The 14,938-nt window shown below is 35.4% G+C and overlaps 1 protein-coding gene across 1 annotated transcript in view; it reads left to right on the top strand.

The window, feature by feature from the left end:
* Window positions 1–14,938, top strand: part of Cnbd1 (cyclic nucleotide binding domain containing 1) — a 367,762-nt gene that overhangs the window by 300,275 nt on the left and 52,549 nt on the right. The window lies entirely within an intron of this gene.

The raw sequence follows: 14,938 nt of genomic DNA, 5'->3' as shown, positions 1-14,938 counted from the left end.
TATATAAATTGACTTTTCCAGTTCATTGAAAGTTAAATACTTTCAGCAATCCAGGAATACAAGGAACCTAGGTGAATTTCTGCCAATTTTGAAGCATTTAAGCTTTCCTGTAAGAACATTGTCCATTTAGGTCTGGAGCAGCTTTGGAAAACAACCCTAGTCATGATACAAACTGAGTCTTGTACTACTTGGAGCAACTGAGCAGTGCTGTAACTTTAAGGTCTAAATTCTACACACGTATCATTTTGGACATATTGTTGGTTCTATAAAAGGATAAACTTTAGAAGCTGCTTTTATATGTGTCGTATAATATCCACCAACTGCAAAGTGTTTTTCTTAAGGATGATTTTTGGAGGAAAAAAAGGAATTAATTGTTTAATTTTAATGAAACTGAAGGATGCAAGTAATATTTGGGAGAAATATGAAACTGTTCAAAAATAATAGAAAAAGAGTGTGTCAGGACTCATTGTTTGATGTCGTCATCACTAAAACCATAAGATGATCATAAAGGAAGAAATTTTACATCAATATCTTTGTGAACAACATAAATATTCTCAGAAATGGCTAGCAAATGAAATTGTACACCATCTATAAAGAATTACAGACCCCATCAAGGTAGAGGCTATCTCAGAGGTAGATGTTGCTTTCTGTGTTTAGTGTCATTGATATAATATCAACTATCAGTGTAGTATCATCCATTAAAATACCGTTTGTCCAAACAAAGATACTTCATCAGAGAAGTTTCTATTTGCACCACATAACAATTAAAACAGACTCACAACTGAAATACATGAACAGAGAAAGAGACTCTGGGACATTCAGACCTAAATGGGACGTATGAATCATACCTTTCCCTGCAAGGCTCAGGGATCTATGTGGAAGACAGGCAGAAAGATTGTTAGAGCCAGAGGTGGTAGATGACCACAAGGAAACATTGTTGAGAAGGCCAGGCAAATATCATGACAGCCTGCCTTAATAACTCAGTTAAGAACTAGGCCTTGGTCTCTGCTTTTTGGAATTGAGTGGATAGTTTCTGAGAATGAGCCACTAACAAAGGATAATCAATCTCCAACACCCCAAACAGCAAGGATGAGGAGGCTGGAGCTAGTCCCCACAGATAGTTTTTATTAGGCCAGCCAGCCTTAGCCACAATAGCTCAAAATGATAACTAAATAAGAACAAAGCTTGGGATTTGTCTAGGCTTGCCCCCAAATAGAAAAGCTGTAGCCTTAACCAGTCGTTGGTAGCCCTAGCCAATTAGAACATACTAATATGATTGCCCCTTGCTTAAGCCAATCATACCTAAAATGAACTAACTAACTGATCTAGAAACTCTCCTTACCTGTGCTTAAAATGAGCCCATACATCCCTCTTAGGGGCATCACCATTTTGCCTTTGTGTGGGATAGTCAGCCTCAGCATGCTGAAATCTTTCTTGAGATAATAAATGCTCTTGTTGATTGCATACATGGATTATGGTCTTTTGTGGGACTTCTCCAGGACCCTAACTATTGTTTTCTAAACACAATAAGGGTAATGCAAATGTGAACACATAGAGACTATAACATTCCAGATAAGGCCTGTGCAAGTTCAAACCAGACAAAAATCCCATCACTGAGAAGGAAAAGTGAACACAATGTTCAACCCTATCCAAGAAGCTATTTTCAATTGATTGCTGCCTAGAGACTTAAAATTATCTTCAATAGAGTGACACTCCATATATCAACCATACTTTAGGGCAGGCTACATGCTCAAGAATAGTTAATTTTGTTTAAGAGAAAGAATATGAAGTTGGGTTAGTAGGGAGATCTGAGAACTGGGAGCCAGAATGAATATAAAATATTGTAAGAAAAAACCAGCAAGATGCATGTGACTGAATACTAAAAGAATTAACATTAGAAAAGAGTATCTTCAATATAATATATGTAATTTCTTAGGAAATTAGACTACACACACACACACGCACACACACACATTGGAATTGAAGTTCATTATTTTGCTATGATGGCAATTATTTATGTAGAAAATATCAAAGAATTTACCAAGAAATACCATGAGAGCTAATAAATGAGCTGATAAATGGTCATATTCCACATTGTGTGAAAATAAAATATATTTCTTTAAGTCAATTATGATGGAGCTAAAGTTTAAATTAAGAAAAATAGTCTTTGATGACAATAAATGGAACACATTAAGAATAAATATAAGAAGTGACTTACACACTGAAAATAAAAAGTATCTCTACAAAAATACTGAAAACTTTGGGTTAAGAGATAGCAATACTGCATAGATCATACTGCAGATTTGCCATAATTCTATCAAAGTCTCCATTTCTTTGTGTGTATAAACTGAAAAAAGTTCTTAAAACCAATATGAAAATATAAAGAACCCAGAACAGTCAAAACTATATTAAAATATAATAAAGTAAGAAGGGTCGCATTTCTGGCATTATAACCCAGAGCATAATTAGAATAGTCTTTATTCTGTGGTACTCAACTAAAAACAAGTAGAAACTATGGGATTTAATGGAGATGCCAAAAGCAAATGACACATTCACACATTTATTGACCTTCTCCTCCCTCTTTCTCTGAAGATTTAAGTTGAGGTTTCATGAGTGTTAGCTAGGCAAGCTCCTTTCCACTTAGTTATACCACCAGTCTTCTTTTGATGTTTTGAGTCTGGGTTTCATGAAGTTTTTCAGAGTAACTTGAACTCACTTTACAGCCTAGGCATGCCTTAGGGAACCTGTGACTCTCCTGCCTCAGCTTCCTTATAATAAGGTATGATTTCTTCTACCGACCTTCAGAAACAATATTGAGACAATTTAAAACAAGCAAACAAACTAACTAACCAGTGGTTAGAAAATATCCAACTTTAAATTTGAGTTTGCTCTCTTTATATTATAATCGAATATACGTTAAATGTCTGAAGTCATCACTTCAGATATTTAAACATCACCATTAAATCTATAAAGCTCTTAGAGAGAAATATGGATATAGACGTTTATGTTGTACTGTGGAGATGGATTCTAGATACAAAACTCAGAGAACAAATAAGCAAAGGACATATCAACTGACGTCATAAAATTTTAAATTTTGTTTCCTTTTTGTTTGACTGTTTTGTTGTTATTGTTTGAGACAGGGCCGTGTTACAAAGCTCTGGTTGTTCTGAACTCACCACTGACCTCGAACTAACAGAGATTCACCTGCTTCTGCCTCTCATGTTTCAAAGAACACTTAAAAAACAACTAAAACAACAAAACAGAGAAACTAAAGCATACCACTCACAGAATAGAAGAAACACCCCTAAATTATACAGCTTATGTGGGCCTAGTATCTACAGATATGTTATTTTTCACCAATAAAGCCAACTCTTACTAAAGAAAATTTGTCTTTCTTTTACCAAGTTTTATATTAACGTCATGGATCTGGAGAGATGGCTAAGGGGTTAAGAGTACATATTGTGCTTTCAGAGGACTTGTGTTCAATTTCTAGTACCCACATTGGACAGCTCACTGATGCTTGAAACTTAGCTCCAGAGAATCTGAAACCTTCTTCAGCGCTGGGGAACATCCACATACAGGTGCACATGTACATACAGATACATGAATGAAAATAAAGAGTTTGAAAACAAATAAATAAAGATAGCTTTTAGTGTGTGTGTGTGTGTGTGTGTGTGTGTGTGTGTGTGTGCGTGTGTGTGTATGTGTGTGCCCTGTTTGTGCAGGTGCCCACAGAGATCAGAAGAGAGTAACTGGATCCCTTAGAGCTGGATTTATGGGCAGTTGTGGGTGCTTGGAACTGAACTGTGATAGACTAGAAGAGTAGTCAGTGCTGTTAACTGCTGAACTATGTCTATTAAAAAATGCAAGTCTAAAGCATAATGTGATATCATTTCATTTTACAAGAGAGAAATGTAAAAGTAGGAATTATAGTAAGTTAGCCAGCACATGAATAGTATAGAAACTCTAAACACAACTGGTAATAATGTAAAATGAGGAAGTGTTTGGAAAGACGTTTGGGAATCCTCAAAATGAAAACCATGAGTTTCCTCAGGACTCTGCAACTCCATTCCTATGTATGTACAACAAATTGAAATAATATGTCTACACAAACATTTTGCATGTTCAAAGCCACTTTATACACAATAGCTCCAAATGGAGATCAGCTAAATGTCAATGCACTGATGAAAGAATAAAGAAAATACAACCTAGAATATAAGTTACTCAGCCATGAAAAATAATGAAGTACTGATTTATTCTATAAGCTTAGTGTACAAACCTTGAAAATTATGCCAAAATCCAAAATATTAGATACAAAAGTTACAAATTGTTTTAAGTATATGAAATGTACACGATACTAAAATTTGTAAAGACAAAAATGTGTGAGTGCTTACTAAGTTGGATAGCACTGGAAATGGGCAGATAGTGCTAATACATTGTCTTCATGAATATAAATGTTCTGGGACTCATGATGATTGTTCAATTTTGTGAATATGCTAAACCCCACCAAGTAGTATATTTTAAGTGAATGAGTTTTATGGAACATAAGTTATATCAAAATGAAAAATCAAGTCAGCTGGATGGTGGTGACACATGCCTTTAATCCCAGCACTTGGGAGGCAGAGGCAAGTGGATATCTATGAGTTTGAGGCCAGCCTGGTCTACAGAGGACAGTCAGGACTTCACAGAAGAATCCTGACTAAAAAAAAACAAAAAAAATCAATAGTGATGTGTAAGGTTGAACAAAATGTTATAAGGTTGAACCTGTGTTATTTCATTATCACATTTTATCATACTTCAGAGGATGTAGTTATAAGAATGTGTTCTTCAGTTAATTCAGAAATAAACAGATAACAACAACAAAAACCTCCAATTATACAAAAACTAAGAAAAATCATTCTGAAGGGTCCATGGATTAAGGATACATCATAATAAAAATGGTAAAGAATTTACTTAATAGAATGTACTTATTGTATATCAAAACTCATTGATTGTAACAAATGGCATCATGTTTAAAGAGAAAGAATTGTAGAAATGGTAGAATGGAAGGGATGAATGCAATAGGCTTATCACCAGCTTCAGTATATTAGAAATGAGTTGCAAAGAGAGATATTGGAAGACAGAGCTCTAAACAGGATGTCTCCATCAAATCCCATCCCTCAGAGCTCAGGAAATCCCAATGGAGAGGCAGCAGAAAGAGTGTAAGAGCCAGAGGGGATGGGGGACACTAAGAGAACAGGTCCCTCTGAATCCAATGAGTAAAGCTCATAGGAACTCACAGAAACTGAAGCAGTGAGCACAGAGCCTATACTGGTCTGCACTAGGTCCTTTGCATACATACTATAGCTTTCAGCTTGGTACTTTTATGGGACTCCTGAGTGTGTGAATGAGTGGGTCTCTGATTCTTATATCTTCTCTTTGGCTCTTTTCCTTTTGTTGGTTTGCCTTGTCCAATTTCAGTGTGATGATTTTGTTTTATCTTATGATGTGTCATTTGTCATGTTTGATTGTTATCTCTTTGAAGTCTGTCCTTTTCTAATGAGAGAAAGGAAAAGTGGATCTGGATCAGAAGGAAGGAGTGGAACTGGGAGAAATACAGGGAGGGGAACTGTAATCAGGATATATTACATAACAAAATAGTCTATTTTCTATAAAAGGAGGATAAAAAAGAAGTGAGTTGCAATGTATAAAATAATAGCAAAATTAGCAAAACATAATTTAAAATATGAATTCAACCCAACAGCAGAAATTGCTATCAAAATCACAAGGTAATTGAAAAGAAAATGTTGATATGACTCTAATGGAGGTTTATATAGGAAAAGAGAAATTGTTTCTTATGTGAAAAAGATATAAGCATACAGATGGTAGCTTTTAGAAACCAAAACAGACTATTATAATTATCCATGCCAATGAATTTAAACAGTCCTATGAAATGAACAAATTTATAGAAAAATCACAAATGAAATAAAACCATGAATAATAGCTTATTAAAACAACTGAATATATAATTTAAATACTTCTACTGTACTCCCTGTTTTACCTCATGAACTTTAAAAACAATTTAAGATAGGCATAAATGAATTCTGCATAAACCCTTATATAAAATAGATGCTAACAGTTTCCTTGCTATAAACTATACTCATTGTACCTCTTCCATTCTTATGTGCCAAGACAGAAAGAGAAAAATTATTGGCCAATCTTAAAACCAGTCACATATGCATGAATGTAGCACCACACTAGCGTGCTGCAGCTGGCATACTGTGTGTATGTGTGTGTATGTGCATTTTGTGTGTGTGTGTGTGTGTGTGTGTGTGTGTGTTGTGTTATATAGTCTATAGTTTATTAACTTTGTTCTAGAAATGTAAGATTATTTTAACAACCAAATATTTATACATTTCATTGCAACTTTAGAATGAAAGAGAACTGTCACATATCTCTTCCCAGAAATCTGTTACCTTTTTTGTAGACTAAAGTTAGAGGCCATTTCTTTCACAGTCAGTGAGCTTTAGAGCTCCACATACACACGATCATGAAAATCTGTCAACTCTTGAGGGCATTCTTCTTTGGGGAAATCGGCTAACAGCAGGACTCTTTGAATTACAGCTTGCAGATCAATCTGACATCACTTTTCCAGCTGTTCCTCCTCAGGACTTTCTGAGACTACAAAGGAGAGGAAGCAATAATTCTTTCATGACTACCATAATTACTGAAATGGAATCACCTGGTGTTTCTGCACCCATCTCTGCCTGTTAAATGTTAGAAAGGAGTGAAAATCCTACTTGCCAAGTTCCAGTGCAGCACAGAAATTTGTTCTTAGCACTCTGACTTCTGCCTTTGCAATGAGTCCTGCTAGAATCAAATGAAATCTGAATATTTGGAATATTTAAATGTTATGTTAATCTGGTCATTCTATAAATGGAATTCTTATCTTAATTTGGAGTCATTTTCCTGATATTTATTTTATTTTTTAAGTTATTAAATGCAACAATATGATATAGATATTGGAAAGTTGGCCTCTAAGAAATAATGAGTATAATATTGGTAGCCTTTATGATGAGAGATGATATTTCTGTTTAGAAATTAAACCACAAAGCCAAGACAAACTTTGTATAACTCTAATTGTCTTATGTTAACAATAGCAGAAGCAGTATCTTAATTATACTGAAGTATCTATTTTAACTAATCTATTTCATCCAGGTTGACATTCCCTGACTAAAATCCTGGCAATGTTAATTGCTTGGTTTTCCTGAGAGGCCAAGTTATCATTTGTCAAATTGTGGCAAGATTAAGTACAGTGTATAATAAAATAATTGATAAAGTTTAGAAATACTGTGTAGACGAATTTCTAAATGGTCTTGTTAAATAAAAAGCACAGAGCCAAATATAGGGGTGAAAGCCTTAGATCAGGAAAATAGGAAAAGCCACCAGCCAATCTTACCTCACCAACTCTGCAGCTTCCAAATGTGAGTTACTTCCTGTCTACCAATGCCTTTATCACCTTGCTGTTCTGCCCTCTCATTGGCTCTCTTAGCCCAGCTACCTCACTTCCTCTTCCTACACAACTCTGTCACTTTCTGTCTATCTGTACAGACCTCTGGGTCTCTATGTTTGGCACTGGGACTAAAGGCATGTGTCCCCAAGCTTGGCTCTGTTCCCTAGTAAGGCCTTGAACACAAAGAGACCTGCCTGCTAAGGGATTAAGGGCATGTGGTGCCTGACTTTTGTGTTTACTATGGTGGCTGTCTTTCCTCTGATCTCCAGGCAAGCTTTATTTTATTAATGCACAAATAAAATATCACCACATTTCAGCACAAATAAAAAATCACCACAATCCTGTGATATCACATGAAGTGACAAGAATCCTGTAGGATGGCATTTAGTGATTTAACACTCAGAATAAAATCTGAATTATCTCCATTCACTTCTTATTTCAAAAAACAAACAAACAAAAACAAAACAAAACAAAACAAAACAAAACAACTTCTTCACCTTAAAGACCCCATAGAGTTCATTCAGAGATCTAATTGGTCTAGGTCTATGCCTTTTTTCTAATATAAACAGTTTTATTGGTGTGGACAAACCCAACATCATTCCAATTAAGAGGGATACTGATAATCTTATGAATTACAACGTTGTATAAGCTCATACTTAGGACTGTCATATTAAATGGTACAGAAGACAGGAAGAAAGAGGGTGATCAGGGGATGATAGGGGGAAAACGTTGGCAGACCTACAGGGATCAGAGCTCCCAATGCAGAGAGCTAGCAGTCGTAGCTGTTGGTGTTTTATACTCAATCCATTAGGCCATTCCCTAAGAGTCTGTAACTTTATTTTTTTGTTGTTGAATACTTTTTACTTCACTTGTCTTCAATGGCTCCTGATTGCAGTTGTCTGGCAGGAACATTACAACCTTATGTGTCCCTGTTAGGCTCCTGTGTGAATACTTGGTTCCCAGCAGTTGGCAATGATTTGAAGGTTGTAGAGCTTCACTAAAAACAGTGAGTCACTTGGAGGGTGCCTAGAGGCTTTATAGCCCAACCCCATTTCCTGCTCACTTTCTGCTTCCTGAGCAGGAATGTAATGTGACCAGCCAGCCTCTTGCTCCTGCCAACATGCCTCCACACTTGTTACAATGTCTTACCCACAATGATGGGATGGCACTTCAGACTGTAAGTCAGAAGAAATCATTCCTTCTTGTTTTGTGTTAAGTATTTGGCCACAGCAACAAGTAAAGGAGCTAACATGGCAGCTGAATGAGTGGTACTTGTCATTGCTTTTAAATTTTATAAAGCAAAAGTTATTTTTTTAACATAAGTGGAAATTTATGAATATCAATTAAGAAAACTATAAGATTGGTTAGTAGACTTACTGATATAGAGTATGCATTGAAGCTTTACCTTAATTTTTGATATTCATTTTAATATCAGTGAATTCATCATCTATTGAATATTGAAGGAAAGAAGATATGGTTATAGTTTAAATCTAGAGAGAAAAGGGATAAAAAGAGCTTATCCAATAATTGAATGGTTTGTGAATTTATTACAGGTTCTTCATTTTATTCCATATTTGTATTCACATATTACTTCGAATATTTTTGTTCAAGATGAAAGAGTTAATTAAATGAGATTATTAAAGGTGTAGTGTAAGAATAAAGTATTCAAAGATGCCTGTAATAACTCTGGTTTCTTTTTGTTTATTGATTGATATATCAGAATATTTATATAGCCCTTAATCTTTAATTTTAAATAAAATTTCTTAATAGGCATACAAATAATATGTTTCATTTTCACATTTTCATAATACATCACAATACCTTGTACTGATACATACCCTTCCCACTATGGACACTTGTCCAACCACAAATATCACTCTGGCTGGTTTCACTTCCTCCTATAATTGTAAATTTTGCTCTCACATCGCATACATTTTGTTAAGCTTACCAAACTTAAGCTCATGTTTCCCTTTGTAGTTTCATGACCTGTGTGCAACATAAGGACATGTATATAAATTTATATGTATACTTATATATACATACAGTCATAAATATGTATATACACATGCATATATATACATATACATTCATGTATATACATACATATATGTATATATAAAATTTTAAATTTAGGTTCCATGTATGGGAGCAGAGATACAGTGATTGTTTTTCTGTAATCTGTCTTTATTCTGTATGTTTATATGTGTGCATTCACTTGTGTGATGATCATTTGTGTATGAAGGTAACCCATAAGCCTAGACAAAAACACGCACACAAATATAAATAGACATATAACATGTATGAGTTAAAATTTAAATTCCACATATGAGAGAAAAGATGCAATAATTGTCTTTCTGAATATTATATTTTTGTGAAAGTGTGTGTGTGTGTGTGTGTGTGTGTGTGTGTATGGGCATGCACGTTTGTGCTCATATGTTGTATAGCTACATGGGTATATGTGAATTCTGATACAGAATGTACATATGAATATGGAGGCCAGAGGATAATTTTGGCCATCAATTCCTGGTGCTCTCTACGTTATCTTTTGAGACAAAAACTTCACGTTTTTCTTGAACTCATCAAATAAGTGAATCTGACTGGTCAAGGATCTTTCTGTCTCCACACTCTCATTCTGAGTTTATAAGCATGTTACCATAACTTGTTATTTTTAAAGTTATTCTGGGGATTGAACTCAAGTTTTAATGTTTGCAATGCAAACATTTTACCAATTGAGCTTGATTGACAGAATGATTTTAAATTCTATTCATTTTACTGAAAATGTCATGACTTTAATTTTTATGGCTAAATATAATGTTCCATTGTGTGTATGTACCTCATTTTCTTTATCATTTAATCTGTTGATGGGCATCTAGATTTATTCAACTCCCTAGCGAATTTAAAAGAGAAATAAAAAGAAAAGGAAAGGAAAAGAAAGAAAGGAAGGAAAGGACATGACATGATTGCTCCTAGGTGTGGTGGAGGAGAAAGTTTAATGTAGATAAAAGAAAGAGTAGTGTAGGTAGAGGTAGGCACATATGGGAGAGTCTGGAGTGGACATGAACAGACTTAGCTGGGCCGTGTGGGGAAAGGGGTAAGAAGAGGGGAAAGGAAGAAACCAGATGCAGCAGCCAGGAAGTCAAAAGTACAAAAAAGGGAGGTAACCAAAATGTCTGGATTATATAGGGCTCTGGGAGAAGGGCAGCCCATCCTCTGGGGTGGAGAGTTCAGGGGAGAGGGCAGGGTATGCCAGCCTTACCTTGTAACAGGTATGGACTGAGGGATACTGGAAGAACCTGGAGGCCAGGTCCACTTTAATATGTTAAATAGGCACCTCAGCCATTTGTCCCTGGTTTTAAACTTAGCACTTAGTTATTGTGAAGTATACATCAATACACATATATATTCTGTATATGTACATATGTACATATATACATATATATGTATATATAAATATATATACACACTTCATGTATATAACAAATATATACATGAAAAATAGTGGTGTATGTGGGTGGTATAGCAGTTCTAACATTTTGTTGTTGTTGCAAAACTTTCATGCTAATTTCCATAGTGACTTAACCAGCAGTGTGTAAGAATTAATCTCTCGCTACATTGCCACAAACATTTGTTTATTCGTTATTTTCTTGATGATAGGCATATTGACTGGGATGGGAAAGCAGTGTGAATTTATATTTTCTGATATTCAAGGATGTAGAAAACTTTTTCAATAAACTATCAACCATTTATACTTTTTGAGAACTGTCTGTTCATTAGCACATTTACTATTTGGATGATTTGTTCTTTTTTTATTGTTGTTTTTGTCTTTATAATTGTTTGTTTTCTAAATACTAATTTAATATCTTAGATGTAGCTCATAGAATGTTTCCCTTTCTGTAGGCTATTTTTTGACCTTAGTGACTATATTCTTTGTTGTACAGAAGGAGTTTAATTATATAGAACCTCATGTGTCAGTTCCTTGGATGATTTCTCATGTTACTGGGGTCCCTTTTAGAATCTCCCCACCTATATCTGGATCTTGACGTGTTTTTCTTATGTTTTCTTGAAGCAGTTTCAAAGTTAGGAGCTTAATAGCAAAGTCTTTGATCCATTTTACTTGATTTTTGTGTAGAAAGATATGGGTGTATTTTTCAATTTTTCTATATGTGAAAATTCAGTATTCTCAACAGCATTTGTTGAAGAAGGTCTTTTCTCCCATGCATGCTTTTGAATGTCTTTTAAAAATTAGATGACTATGTCTGTGCAGATTTATGGGTCCTTTATTCTATTCCAGTGGTCTACATGTCTCTTTCTTACATCAGTTCTAGACTGTCTTTTGTCATTGTCGCTCTATAATATAATTTGAGATCAGGTATGATGATCTGATTTCTAACATTGCCCTTTTCACATTCATAGAATTTTATAGCTTTTAATATTACATCTTTTCTTATATTTTTGAGATCTTTAGTATACTGTGCCATGAGGGGAGATTCTTCTTTTGGTCATGTCTAATTGGTGTTCTAAGTTTATCTTATATATGAATCTCAATTTCTTTCCCTAGAATGGAGATTATTCTTCAGAAATTCATTGTAGAGATTCTTTTTATGTCAGCTCCTTCTTTGCTTAGATTATCAGCTTTATCTCTTAGTTGCACCTCTGAGTTATTGACTGTATGTGTCCACGTTCACTTTATTCTGTATTGTTATTTGAATGCAATATTCATCAACCCTGTCCTCAATCCATTATATTCTTTCTTCTGTTTGAAAAATTCATGATTCTGCCCATTGTGGTTTTTTAATTTAATGGTTTTAGAACTTTTAAATGTTTTTTCTAAGTATCACTATTTTTATGAATTTTTCTAAGTTGCTGACTTTTTTATCCATATTGCTTTTTTCATTCATATTGATGATTTTTTTCCTTCATGATTTTGACTTTCTTTCATAGGCCCTAAATTAAATTCAGATTCTTACTTCTACCCATTTTGAAATACATTGATCATTTTTTATCAGTAAGCTTTTGCAATCTTCTGGAATTTGATCTCCAAGGGCATATTTGACTTCAATAGTTGAGTTATGATTTTTTGGTAAAGTTATATTGCTTCATTTTTTTATATGTCTTGGTTTCTGTGTTAAGATTTTTATATGTACTGGTTTGGTCATCTCTTCTGGTTTTTGGTGGGATCTTCTCATTGCATAGACTATTTACTCAGTGCCACTCAGAGAGGAGAAGTTTGCTATAGCAGCAACAGTAGGAAACTCATACAACATATAGAAATTTTCTTACATTTGATTAGAAGCCACTGTGTTACTAATGACCATAAAGCAAATATCAAAAATACCAAACTATGTGATGGAATGAAAAATTCTGTAGAAAATGGGCATGATATTGCATATCTCTAATTCCTACAGAGGCAGGCAGAGGTCAGTGAGCTTGAGTCCATCCTGGTCTACATAGTGAGTCTCAAGCTAGCCAGGGCTACATAGTGAGACCCTGTCCCAAATAAAAATAGGAACTCTATAAGGCAAATGTGGAATTACTGTATCAATGATGAGACAAAGGAATGGTGCAAGGTAAGGTGGAGAAGCAAGATCAGTTCAAGCGGAAAGTAAAACAGAAAGAATAGAAGGAGGTGTCTAAGTTTAAAGGATTTAAAATGAAAGAAAAAAAATTTATTAAATTTCAGGATTAATTTGGTTGTTTTCTCTGGACCTGGTCAACAATGGTGGGTGACCTTATGTTTGCAATACCTGCCTGAACCAAGCCTTGTTGTCTTGCCAGTGTCTATCATTCCTGCTATTTGCAACTGCCTGCCTAGCCTTTTCCTTATCTCTGGGCAATAGCAGGGCAAACTGAGGCTCCTGAACCTGTTCCCAGGCTCTGTGATAGTTCAGATGTACTTTTAAAATATTTATTCAGTGATTCTTTTTAAATTGCTATTATTTTTCCTTTTATTGAAAATATTTTTTTCCGCACAGATTATACCCTGATTATGGTTTCTCTTCCCTCTACTCTTCCCAGTTCCTCCCTTCCTCCCTCCCCACCCAGATCCATTCCCTTTCTGTCTCTCATTAGAAAACAAACAGGCTTCTAAGAGATATTAGTAAATAAAAAAAAAACTATAATGGGATTAAACAAAAACTAATACATTAGAGTTGGAAAAGGCAAACAAAGAGAAGGAAAAGAGCCCAAGAGAAGAAATAAGAACCAGACTCACTCGTTTGCACACTCAGGGATCCCATATAGCAGCTTGCCCAGCCTTGATGAGCTGGTTTGTGCCTGGTCTTATCATATCTTCCTGTGCCCTGTTGGGTTAATGTCCTTGAGAGGCTTGCTCTTTTCTTTGGGGTTATTGAAGGGGAATCTGGGAAGAGAAAAAGTATGTGGGACAGGCTGGGGGGAGTGGAGAGAGAAGAGGCTGCGTAGGGTATGTATTGTATGGGAGAAGAATAAATAAAAATGAAGAAAAAAGAACCCCCCCAAACAAACAAACAAACAAAAACAACACTAGCCTAAAAATAGGTTTTCCCTCTACGAAGAGCCTGCCTGTGCTCTGTAAACCGTAATGTGATTCCTTTCCAGCGCAGCCACTGGATTTGAGGCTTTAGGGGGAGTACTGCCCCTTTCCTGCCTACCTTCTGTTTCTGGAGTGGCTTACCAGGGAGTTGGCCAGGGGAAGCTGTGTTTGGGGTATTCCGATCCCCCTCCCCCATTGCGCGTGCCTGCTTCTAATCACTCTTGCTTGCTTCTTTGCTTATTTTCTTTTGAGACAAATTCTTACTCTGTCTCCCAGGCTGTCTAGCAACTCACTGTATGGCTCAGTCTGCCTTGAACTCGTAGAAAATCCTCTTGCCTTGGTCTCCGTGAGCAGTCAAGTTATCAATGTTATCTGCCATGCTCAGCTTGGGCTTACAAATCAGGGTGTTGCCCCCCTTTTCTCTATTTACTTGGAGTTTTTTGGTTGTTCTTTGACTTCCTTGGTGTGTTTCTGAAGGCTTTATTCTCTTCTGTGTTCAGAACAGACCTCCTCTGTCTTTAGAAACATTGACAGTCAGCTTCAGCAGGTTACAGTTCTGGGACTGACTCAGAATACATTTGTTTTTTGATACCTTCCACATGGGTTGTGTCAAGTCTGAACAATAGAGGGTAGTTGGCCATCTTGGAGTGCTTTTATGTTCTACAATCTAGACATTCCCAAACGTCTACAAGCATACTTTCTTTTAACTTCCATGTGCAACACATTCAATTATAAATAACTTCTTTTTGCTCTCCTAATACCACACATTTGAAAGATAAATTGTATGACTCCTCTTAATTTGGTTCACCTGCCCATATCTTAGGAGCATGGAATACTTAAAAAAAAATCCCAAATTGTATTGAATTCTCTGTTGTGGAAGAGTAGATCAGAAATGATACTAAATTTTGAATGTGTGTACTATGACAATTAGACTG

This window comes from Peromyscus eremicus, chromosome 2 (genome assembly GCF_949786415.1).
Source record: "Peromyscus eremicus chromosome 2, PerEre_H2_v1, whole genome shotgun sequence".
Lineage (NCBI taxonomy): Eukaryota > Metazoa > Chordata > Mammalia > Rodentia > Cricetidae > Peromyscus > Peromyscus eremicus.
Note: the sequence above shows the minus strand (reverse complement) of the source record. Positions and strands in the feature narration are given on the sequence as shown.